The following is a 12967-nucleotide window of genomic DNA, read 5'->3' on the forward strand; positions in this document are numbered from 1 at the left end:
AAACCTCTAACCTTTCAGTTAGCAGCCATGCACATGAACGGTCCTCGCCACTCAGGGACTCCTCCTATATTGTGAAGGAGGTGAGAAAAAGACATTGCCATATGTTGCTGGTGGCAGTAAAAAGTTTATACGATCTTTTTTTAGGACAATTTGTATATAAATATTTATCAGGGCAATGCCAGAAATCCCCCATTCGTCTGTCCGTTTGTCATACTCTGGTGGCTATGTGTTGCTCTGATGCTGAAAGCTATGCCACCAGTATTTCATATACCAGCAGGATCACCCATAGTGGACAGGTTTCAGCAGAGCTTCGAGACTAAGACTAGGCAGAAGGACCTGGTGGTCTGCTTCTGAAAAACTTAGCCAGTGAAAACCTTATGAATAGCAGTGGTTCATTGTCTGATCAGTGACTGCAACAACAGGCTCAAAATAGCAACGATTGTGAGGATGGCACAGGACCAGGCACAGTTACGTTCTATTGTATTTAGGGTTACTAAGAGTCGGAACCAATTTGACGGCACCTGATAACAACAACAATTATAATGCTAGAAATAGTGGGAGTTTGGAAATAATCTAAATGTTCATCATTAAAGGCTGTTTAAACAAATTATGATAATCTCTATCAGTGGTTCTCAAACGGGATGGAACTGCTCCCTAGGGGGTGTTTGGAAATGTGTTGAGGTATATGATGGCTAAGGTTGTGTGTCAACTTGGCTGGGCCATGATTCTCAGTCGTTTGGCAGTAGTATGATGATGTGATCACCTCCATGATGAGAATTGATACAGCGTGATCACCTCCATGATGGGATCTGCTGTGCATAGCCAATCAGTTGAAAGGGAGTTTCTTAGGGCATGTGGCCTACATCAAACATAAGTGGCAAGGCTCATGGGCTTTTGCTCGCTCTGGATCCAATTGACTGGAAGAGATCCATATATGTGCCCATTCCAAAGTAAAGTGATCCAATGGAATGTGGAAATTATCGGACAATATTAATATCACATGCGAGTATTATGGTATTTTCAGTCACCTCATGTGCATGTTAAAGCTGGACAATGAATAAGGAAGACCAAAGAAGAATTGATGCTTTCGAATTATGATGTTGGCGAAGAATATTGAATATGGAATATACCATGGACTGCCAGAAGAATGAACAAACCTGTCTTGGAAGAAGTACAGCCAGAATGCTCCTTAGGAGGGAAGATGGCAAGACTTCGTCTCACATACTTTGGACATGTTATCAGGAGGGACCAGTCTCTGGAGAAGGCCATCATTCATGGTAAAATAGAGGAAGAACCTCAACAACATGGATTGATACAGTGGCTGCCTCCACTAAACTATCTGGTTCTCTCCAGAAGCAACAGTAGTGTCAAGTCTGTGCTACATAGGGCTGGATACTATGGCTCTCAGTGCCTGTGTTCTATTCCACAAACATCCTAAGGAACAAATCCCTTATGTGAAGTAGACTTTTACAGTACCGGCCTGTGTGAAAAAAATCAAATTCCACTTCTCTGACACCAAACTTTCTTGATTAATCCAAATGAATTTGTTATTTATGTTCCACTTCTGCCCTGACACCAGCTACACATGCAGCACCGCTTCCTGACCCGAATCACGTGGAACCAGGTCAGAGCTCACAAGGTAAAGGACACAGTCCTCCAGACTGACAAGTCAGCCCAAGGCTTCAGATGCCAGCTGCAAGCTTGGGAGTTTCCAGGGTCCCCTCACTTCTGACCTGCTGGCTATAAATTCAGGGGTTCCCCCATCTTCTCAGGACACCAGCCATAAACTCAGGGGTCCCCAGGCCCCTCAGTCCTGACCTGTTGTTGTTTCCCACTACTCCCTTAGGTTCAGTAGTTCACTAGAATGACTCATAGAACTCATGGAAAGTGCTATACTTATAATTACAGGAAATATTATAGGGAAAAGGGTACAATGAAGAGATGCATAGGGCAAGGTCTGGGAGGGTTCCCAATGCGGAGCTTCCGTGTCTCAGAAGGGGATGAGCTATTGTCCCGTGGGAGCCCTGGTGGAGTAGTGGTTAAGAGCCGTGGCTGCTAACAAAAAGATCGGCAGTTTGAATCCACCAGCTGCTCCTTGGAACCGCTGTGGGGCAGTTCTACTCTGTCCAGTAGGGTTGCTATGAGTCAGAACCAACTTGATGGCACCTAACAACAACAACCTTCCCATGTGCATAGATGTCTTTCACCAACCAAAAAGCGCATGGAGCTTTCCACTCCAGGGCCTTCAATGGGGCTGAAATCAGCTGATATTATGAAGTGGTCTTTCTGGCCTGGCCAGCCCCCACCTGAGTCACCTCATTAGCATAAATCCTCAGGTGTGGTCTGGAAGCTATAGGGTCACTATGAGTCAGAATTGACTCCAAGGCAATGGCTTTAGAGGTTATCTCTCAGGAAGGATAAACACCAAATTCTTTGGGTAAAGTTAAATTCTTTACCCTACAGGGCCCTGAGGGAATTACTCATTCTAGAAAAATGGCATAAGAAGGGCACAGATGGGGGAAGCATGAACCATATTTAGGTCATACTGAGTGGGGGTCTTTTGGGGATGGATCAGAGAAAAAACTGATCACAAAGCTCAGAATGTGTGACTCAGGCTGTATTTTGGAAAATGCCTGGATGGGAAGTCTAATATTATTCAGTAGGAGGTCATGCGTTTGCCATCCAGGATCTTTGAGCAGGAGAATGACAAGATAAAATCGGGAAATAAGGTAGATCAATTTGATCATTCGGTTTGTTCTTTGAACTTTTCTCTGATAGCTGCAGTACACACTGGGCATTCTCTGAATTCCTATAATAATCAGACCTGATAATAATCCTTACCTCAGAGACTGATGAGGAAGTGCATGGGATAGCCCTCTAGCATACCTAAAGCAACTAGTCCTGTGTTGGGGACCTGGCAGTTACTCAGTAATGGTGAGATTCCCAGAGATCTCAACAGGACAAGTATCATTTCCTTGTGGTTGGCTTTTTGACTCTTCCAACCCATCCACTCCCGACCTGATAGACCTCAAGAAATCATTGTAATTGTCTTTCATTGAGTGCCCAAATGTGGGGAGTTCTCCAGTATGTTCCAGAGGTGAGGTCAGCACATTGGGGGTGGTTTACCCAAAGACAGTCAGTGAGGATGGATCTGTCACTGGGAACTCAGAGAGGTCTCCTAAACCCAGAAGCAGCATCATGACACCTTGTGTTTTCTGTGTCTTATATACCTGTGCTTCCCAGATGTTCACCTGTAAGGTAAAATAACAGGGCAGAAAAGCAACCGATGCGGCAATCTGTTTTTATTCTCCTAAAAGAATTGATTGCCATTGATTTCTTCATTCAGTCTCACAGACAACTTTCAGTTTCACGTGTTCTCTATGATAATTGAATGACTTCCGTAAAATGTAGAGTTCTCTTAATTGTATATGTGTCATAGTTTTTCTTTTTGAGGATGAAATTGGATAATTCAGGTGACAATCATGTTTATAGTAGCATTTTTGGAGTCATTAATATCCTATGGGGAGTGAAACATGTGGAAGAACACTAAAGAAGCTATTACTAAACCAAGTGAAAAGTGACTGTGTCTGGAACTAGATGAGTGGCAGTGGAGATGAAGGTATATAGAACTTTTCCAAAGATATTTTGGAGGTTGAGTCAGAGAATTGAACTGAGAGGTGGGGAGGAATTGGGGAATACAAAGGAGTGGAGTCAAAGATAATGCTCACACTTGGGCATCTGGATGGATGTTTGTGTCATTCTCTGAAAAAGTAAACAGAGAAACCGAAGCAAGTTTGGGGTCAAGCGAGAGAAGATATGGAAAGGGAAGATTGTGAAATCAGTTTTAGATGTACTCAAATTTAAGGCTTCTGTGGGGAATCTTGCTGGCACAGTGGTTAAGAGCTTGGCTGCTAATCAAAAGGTCGGCAGTTTGAATCCACCAGCCGCCCCTTGGAAACTACTCTGTCCTATAGGGTTGCTATGAGCCGGAATCGACTCGGTGGCAAAGGGTTTGGCTTGGTTATTTTTGTAGGGCATCCAGTTTAAAAAGCATCTGAGCTCAGGAGAAAGGCAGAGTCTCAAGATGTAGATATAAGTCATTAGTGCTTAGATGAAGAGAACCAAGGACAAAATCTGGAGGAACTCTTAACTTTAAGAAACGCATGTGTTTTAGTGGCTAAGATCCCAGGCCTTGGAGTCACACAAAGCTGGGTTTGAATTCTGGCTTTTCCACTTAGTACTAACTACCTGCTCTTAGACAGGCCTACCACTTAAATTTTTGAGGCCAGAGGCAAGATTACAAAGTGGAAGCCCTTATATCATATGTTTAAATATTTAAACATTATAAATCAGGCTAACAAATTGTTAAATAACATATGTTCTAACTGGGTTCAGATTAGAATTCTTAGACTTCTCAGCTTCCCATGGCACACGCTTCCTCTCTATCCTTAGCTCCATCCCACATTGAGGGGCTTCACGCACACCTAAGCAGACGCAGCAAATTACACGTTCAAATTCCATTCACATCCCCTGCAAACAGTCTCCACTCAGTCTAAGGGTACACCTGCAGGAAGGCAGGTCTGGGGAAGAGGCGCATACAAGCGCTGGAAGTAGACTTGGGCAGTTTGGGCAAGATATTCTAGGGTTCCAGGTATCTAGAGTGCAGCCTAGAAGCGTGGGGGCAGGGGGTGGGGTGAGGGATTTCTGGAGCCATTTTACTTTAAGCTAGAGAACAACATGGTGTAACATTCAAATGTATTCCTCTTTCTAAGTTTAAGATACACAAACTTTTAAAAAATTTTTATTGTGCTTTAAGTGAAAGTTTACCAACCAAGTCAGTCTCATACAAAAACCTATACATACCTTGGTATATTCGGTTGTTTTTTTTATATTCTCCTAGCTGCACTCCCCCTAATTAGACAGTACACTCCTTCCATCCACTCTATTTTCATGTCCATCTGGCCAGCTTCTGACCTCCTCTCCTCTCTCATCTCTTCTCCAGACAGCAGCCACCCACATAGTCTCATGTGTCTACTTGATCCACGATGCTCACTCTTCACCAGTATCATTTTCTATCCCATAGTCCAGTCCAATCCCTGTCTGAAGAGTTGGCTTTGGGAATGGTTCCTGTCTTGGGCCAACAGAAGGTCTGGGGACCATGATCTCCAGGGTCCTTCTAGTCTCAGACCATTAAGTCTGGTCCTTTTACAAGAATTTGGGGTCTGCATCCCACTCTTCTCCTGCTCCTTCAGGGGTTCTCTGTTGTGTTCCCTGTCAGGGCAGTCATCGGTTGTAGCCGGGCACCATCTGGTTGTTGTGGTCTCAGGCTGATGTAGTCTCTGGTTTATGTGGCCCTGTCTCTTGGGCTCATAATTACCTTGAAGATACACAAACATTTTACACATCTTTCCAAAGTATATAAAATTAAACAACAACCCCTCCCCTAAACAAAAACAAAACAATGTATCACTCACCCAATTTAGGAAAATATTAAAAAATCTTAGAGCAGAAACAGTGTTGACCAATCCAACTTGTAACTCCTGTTAGATTATGTATGGGTGAGGTTTCTGGGCTCATTAGCTGAATACAGATGTATGTTGTTGTAGCTGTTGTCTAGTTAGCCCCGGACTCATAACGACCCCATGTTTGCCCCACAGTGGAACAAAATGCTGCCCAGTCTGGTTGTAGATCATATCCTTGTGATCCATAGGGTTTTCATTGGCTGATATTCAGAAGTAGATTGCCAGGCTTTTCTTCATAGTCTACCCTAGTCAGGAAGCTCCAATAAAACCTGTTCAGCATAGTAGCAACACACAAGCCTCCGCTGACAGGATCATAGCTGCACTTGAGGTACACTGGCAGAGAATTGAACCAGGTCTCCTGCATGGAGGGCGAGATTCCTACCACTGAACTACCACTGCCCCCAAACAGATGTATCAAACCGGCAAAAAAAAAAAAAAAAAAAAAACCATTGCTGTTGAGTCGATTCCGACTCATAGTCACCCTATAGAACAGAGTATGTATAAGAGAACTGAAAACCCCTCAATGAGCAGAGGTGATAATGCAGAGGTGAATTCACCTTGAAGCTAATGAAGCTTAAGCTTCAGGGCCCCTTGATTTGCATGGTCACTGTCTAATGCCCCTAAAAAAGGGCTTATTATTGTTGTTGTTGTTGTTGGGTGCCAGTCAAATCAATTCTCCACTCAGAGACCCCATGTGACAGAGTAGAGGTGGTGCAGTGGTTAAAGGGCTCAACTGCTACCCAAAAGGTTGGTGGTTCAAACCTACTAGCCGTTCAGTGGGAGCAGGGTGTGGCAGTCTGCTTCTGTAAAGATTACAGCCTTGGAAACCGTAACGAGCAGTTCTACTGTGTCCTATAGGGTTGGCTATGAGTTGGAATCAACTCAATGACGACGACGGGTAATCTTTACAGGAGCAGAACATCAGATCCTTTTTCTGCAGAGCCACTGGGTGGGTTCAAACTGCCAACCTATCGATAACAGCCAAGTGCTTAACCGTTGCGCCACCAGGGCTCCTTAGGAAGGACTATGGTAGGCAAAATTCTAAGATGATCTCCAGTGACCTTTACACTTGTATAATACATTTCCTCCTCTTGATTATAGGTGGGACCTATGAATATGATGTAGCACTCCCATGATTATGTCGTTATGTTGCAAAAGGGATTTTTCAGGTCCAATCAAGTTCCAAATCTTTGAGTTAATCAAAATGGAGATTATTGGATGGGTCTGAGCTAATCAGGTGAGCCCTTAAAGGGGTTGGGCCCTTTTGTAAGTAAGAGAGATTTGAAGCATAAAAGGGATCCAGTAATTTTGAAGGCAGAGGGTGCCACATGGCAAGGAATGCAGGGGACCGCTAGGAGCTGAGAATGGCCCCAGCTGATGGCCAGAAGGAAAGGAGGACTTCATTGCTACAAGGACAAGAAACTGAATTCTGCTACAACCAGGTAATCTTGGAAAATGATCCTGAGCTTCAGATGAGAACAGAGCCTGATGCCTTGATTCCAGCCACAGTGTACCTGGATTTCTGACCTACAGAACTATGAGCTAATCAAACAGGTGTTGTTTTAAGCATTAAGCTTGTGGTATTTTTAATATATGGAAATATAAAACTAATACGGAGGCCATGACTATGTGTCTTATATTTTTATAAAATTAATAAGTAAAAGCAAGAATACTGACCACCATTTGAGACTACTGTCTCTTTCCACTCTGACGTTCCTTCCTTTTGGTGATGGTGAGATGGATGTGTACATTTTTGGGGTTGAGCTAAGAGGAAGTTGATTTGGGATTACATTTAGTTTTGATTTTGTTGTTTTTAGCTGCCACAGAGTCGGTCTCCAACTCATGGCACAAGGGAACAAAAGTAAAATGCTGCCAGGTCTTGGACCATCCACATGATCAGTTGAGGCTCTGACTGTTGTGATCCATAGGGTTTTCACTGGCTGATTTTCAGAAGCAGATCACCAAGCCTTTCTTCCTAGTCCATCGTGATCTGGAAGCTCTGTGGAAACCTGCTCAACATCATAACAACATACAAGCCTCCAGTGACAGACTGGGGGATTAACCAGTAAGCGTGGTATGCACCAGCTTGCGTTGAGCAGGTATGAACGGGCTTAATCGTATTTACTTGCTAATCTGTGGTGAGCAATTTCACATGGGTTTTACCACGACGTTGCTGTAGTAGGACAGGTGAAATTGTGCACTGCAGATTGCAGGGGAAGGCACAGTTGGGCTCTTGCATACCTTGCTTGTTGGGTAGTTTGGCCGTGGGTAGTGGCTGCACATGAGGAACTGAACCTGAGTCTCCCTCATGGATGGTGAGAATTCAACCACTCAATCACCAGTGCCTCAGTTTTGGTTTAGTTGGATGTGTTTCTCAGTTCGTTCTGTATATAGTTAAGTAATTACTAGTAAGTTTTCGGAGCCCCGGTGGCATAGTAGTTAAGTGCTACGGCTGCTAACCGAAAGGTCGGCAGTTCAAATCTACCATCCGCTCCTTGGAAACTCTTTGAGGCAGTTCTACTCTGTCCTATAGGGTTGCTATGATTGACTCCACAGCATTGAATAATAATATAAATGGCAGCTCATAGCGACCCTATAGGACTGAGTAGAATTGCTCCAAAGTATTTCCAAGGCTGTAATCTTTACGGGGAGCCCTGGTGGTGCAGTGGTTTAGAGCCTGGCTGCTAACCAAAAGGTTGGCAGTTCCAATCCACCAGCTAGCCGCTCCTTGGAAACCCGATAGGGTTGCTATGACCCAGAGTTGGTTTGACAGCAATGGGTTTGGTTTTCTTTTTTTTGGCTTGAATCTTTACTATGGAAGCAGACTGCCACATTTTTCTCCCATCGGGTGGCTGGTGGGTCTAAGAGTCAGAATCAGAAATCTTACAAGGTAGTTCTACTCTGTCCTGCGGGGTCACTATGAGTCAGAATCGACTCCACCACAATGGATTTGGACTTTTTTTTTCTTTTTTCCCGATTCCAAAATACTTTTCTAGTCTTAGCTCCCATTGCTACCTTATGAGTACATTTTGATTTGTCAGAAATGGACTTCTGGCCTTTGCTAGATCAACCATGTCTGTGGCGTTGCCCAATCACATCAACACAGTTTCGTATTAATTCCTTGGTGATTTGGCATAAAATACTGACATCAATCGACTCAAAAAAAAAAACCAAACCCATTGCTGTCAAGTCAGTTCCAGCTCATAGCAACCCTATAGGACAGGGTAGAACTGCCCAGGAGCATCTGGTGGATTTGAACTGCTAACCTTTTGGTTAACAGCCAAGCTCTTAATCAGTGCTGATTTAGCAAATAATATTGGGATCATTATTCCCTGTCTTTAAGCATAGAGAATGTGACCCAGCTGGAGCTGTGCTCACAAGGACTCACAAGGACATATCAACTGGACCCTGAGGTATAAAGACAATAGTTAAGATAATCTTGAAAAATATCTTTTAGGGAAACTTTTATGTAAGCCAATCAAACAGAACACAAAAGACTTTCCACTTAGCATTTAGTGAATAGAAAATTTGTTGGACCAATGACGACCCTCCCGACTGTGGTTACTGAAACCTGTACCAATGATTGTTAAGAAACACGATTCAAAATGTAGGATCACAGTTTCTAGCCAATCTGTGAAAAGGTGAAGCTTTCAATGGTTTTGCCCACTTGTAACATTAATATATACTGATGATTCTGTAATGTTCCTTGGACTCAGACAAACATGGCCCTAGCAGCATGCTTGTCCATTTTCTCATTCTTGCCTATTCTGTAATATTTTCTCGGACTTGCGCAGACATGGCTGTGGCAGCTTGCTTGTCTGCTTTCCACTTTTCCTTTTTTAATATATGCTGAATAAAACTTTATTTTTGCTTTACTAAACTTTATGTTTTTTACCCTACAGCAGTGCACCACCAGGGCTGACATTGACTGAGATACCATAAAACTCAAAATACACTACTATGATGAGGACATTGACATCAAACTTGTTCATGAGTGTCAACAATTCAGAGTATCTAAGATTAGTTATCACACAAGAAAACTTGAAATGCTCTGATATCTTAACCCCATGTAAGAAAGAAATTTGACTGCTGACGAGCAATTTCCTCAAATTTGACACTATTAAAATTTACTCATCACCGGTAATGAGTTGTGAAGCTGACATTTTTCTGTTAATAATAATAAAAATTGATTACACCAAAGGAACAATTTAATTACATTTTATTCTCTCTAGGAAAAATGATAACACAAAACTGTCATATGAAGAGAGGATCAGAGTTTGTAGCCAAAAATTATAGGGAAAAAATTATTATGGAGGTGTGCCAGGAAGTTAATAAAAATAGACTATTTTTCTGGAATATGGGATGTTTGTTATATATGTTCAAGTTTTGTAATTTGTCGTGATTTCTTTTTTCATTCTAAACAAATACTAGCTTTTGTACCTATTTGCCTGCATTGCTGATATCCTTTTTATATTCTTTTCCTTAAAGAGGGTCCTCCAAATCGTAAATTTCAGGCCTTACAAAACCTGGATCTGTCCCTGAGGTGGTGAGGAGTAGGAGTTTCTGGTTGCAATCGGAAAGGGTATTAATAGGGACCTAAAAAAAAATTTTTTTTAAGGAGCCCTGATGGCACAGTGGTTAAGTGCTTGGCTGCTAACTGAAAGGTCAGTAGTTCGAACCCACAGCTTCTCTGCCGGAGACAAGACCTGGCCATCTGCTGCCATAAAGATTACAGCCTAGGAAACCCTATGGGGCAGTTCTACTCTGTCGTACAGGGTCACTATGAATCGAAATCGACTCACTGGCACACAACAACAGGGATGTAGATGTGGTAGGGAACTGGGAAAGACAGGAATTGAGTTTCGATTAATAAAATTTTGTGGAGACCAGAACATTGTGACTAGCTTTTAAGATCTGAAAATCCAAGGTATCCTTGGTGCTGTGGGATTATGTGACCTCAGTGGTTTACTTTATGGAAAGGCTTCACACACACAGGGGCCCCTCACAAGGGCAGCCTCCAGCTGCCCTGTACATTTCACACTTCCAAAAAAGTGGCTGCCTAGAGGGTCTATATTTGTATGATCCCTGAGCATCAAAAACAGGTGGCTGGGTTATTTACTTGCCCACACACACACTTGAATCCACCTCTCAATTCCCAAATGAAAAGTTATTTTCCATTTTCTAATTTTTTTAATTACAAACAGGGTGCAGATTGATAGTAATAATATAATAACCATAAGAAACAACATACAAATATTAAGCTAGTAAAAATCTCTCACTCCCAGCCTCCTTTCCTGAGCTCCATTTCAGTGCCTGGACGAAACTGCAGGGGAAAGGGTAGACTTTAGGATCTTAGGGGAGGGGAAGTGGGGGTCTTGGAGCAGGAGAGAAAAAAAGGAGACACGATTTACCCCAAAAGGCTGAGCCTCTCTGATAATCTGAGAAAAACCCAAAAAAACCAAGCCCAGTGCCGTCCAGTCATCCCGACTCATAGCGACCCTATAGCGACCCTAAAGGCAAACAGAAATTCCAGGAGAGAGAACACTTTTAGTGTCTCTGGCAAAGGCTGAAAAGATAAAGTGTTGATTGGGGTGGGGCATGGGTGTGACTGCTCTTTCTACAGAGCTGGTGGGAGGAGTTAATTGGGGATTCCATTTTACTGTTGATTGGGGCTTCTAGTGACAAAGGATTGACGTGAATTCAAGTCACTACATAGACTGACTCCTCTCTCGCCTGGGCGCCAGCTCCCTATTACCTTGGAGTCGTGCTTCCGGCCACTAGACAGAAAAGGTGGAGACTACTGCCCGCGCTGGACCTGGGAAGGTTTGAATGAACCGAAGCTATCAGGCGTGGGGATGGCGTGGGCGAAGAGAAGACTAAAGGGGGCGCAGGACTGCTTTGCCTATTCCCCTTCCCTGCTTCTATTCCTATCCATTTTGGAGCAAAAAATGGTGGGCTGGGGGGAGAGCTGTGGGGAGGGAACAGCGGTCAGGTTTAGGTACCGGCTCCCTGTTGCACTGAAAGCAGGCTTTCTTGCTCCTGGCCCCAGAGGAGGAGGAGAAAGAGTCCGGGCCGGCTCCCTGCAAGTCAATTTGAAGGTGAGCGCCACTTGCAAAGCCCCGGGATAGAAAAGAGGGAGGAAGCGGACATCCCGTTCCTGGCCTGCAGTTCCCACACCACAGCCATATCCTCTTGTCATTTTGATTCAGAAAATGGTGGGCCATGGGGAATGCTGGGGCCGTGGGCGGGAACCCTCCCTGAATGCCAGCTTCCTATTGCAGAGGATGTGGGCGTGTCGAGCCGAAAGAGAGGTAAGCACCCCAGATCCCTGAAGGTGGGTGTGAGGGTGGCTGCTGCCTATAGCCCACTGAGGTGGGGTCAGGGCGGACACTGAACAGCGTTGCCTACACTCTCACACTGACACCTCCTTCCCCCATTCCTTTTGGTGACAAAAAATGGTGGGCTGTGTGTAGAGGTGAGGGTGTGCACGTGTGTGCAGTTTGGGGAGTTGAAGGGGTTCTGGAAAGGAATACTTTGGAAAGGTTCTGTTCTCCCTTTGCTCTCCTTTAGGGAAAGGATGGTCTTCGTGGGGTCTGGGTGGGGAGAGAAGTCTTCAGAGGAAACTTGGGGAAGGATCCAGAAGAGGGGAAACCTCAACAAGCACGGCTCTCAATCTTGAACCGGTGTCCCCTTTAAGTGCTGATTCGTTCATCAAATATTTGATCTCTTTTTCTCCATTTGTCTGTAGGTTTATCCATCCACTCACTGGGGGTACCACAACCCTCCCAGGGAAAAGGAAAGATACACAAGATCTCTATAGGTTGGTGTGAGAATGGGAGTGCTGGGGGATATCTAGAGGTGGGATGGCAGAGAACAGAGCCAACTTGGGGTTCTCACAGCTTTCTTCGCTGCCCTCCTCAGGTTTCAGCGCAGGAAGAGGCTTGTAGTACTGTCTCCTTCATCTTTTTATCTTCTAGGAGTAATTGTGTTTGAGGGAAACAATTCAACATGGAAAATAACTGCCAAGAAAATGAAGGAAAGCCAGAGAGTGCCAAAGGCTAACAAACAAACAGGGGCAGTTGTAATTTCCCCAGGGGTATAGGGAAGGCATTCTGAATAGGTGTATGGATGATGAAGAAATAAAAGATTTCCATGACGTGGGAAGTGTTCTGGAAGGGTAAGGAATGTAAGAAACAAATTTGGTAGTACATATAGCAAGGATAGGAGCCCTGGTGATGCAATGGTTAAGCAGCTTGCCTGCTAACCTAAGAGGTCAGCAGTTCGAACCCACCAGCCCTGGCAGTCTCTTCCTGTAAAAATCTCAGCCTAAGAAACCCTATGGGGCAGTTCTACTCTGTCCTATAGGGTCTCTATGAGTTGGAATCGACTTGATGGCAATGGGTTTGGTTTGGTTCAGGTGTGCATGCATACTGTATATATGTGTG

This window comes from Loxodonta africana, chromosome X (genome assembly GCF_030014295.1).
Source record: "Loxodonta africana isolate mLoxAfr1 chromosome X, mLoxAfr1.hap2, whole genome shotgun sequence".
Taxonomy (NCBI): domain Eukaryota; kingdom Metazoa; phylum Chordata; class Mammalia; order Proboscidea; family Elephantidae; genus Loxodonta; species Loxodonta africana.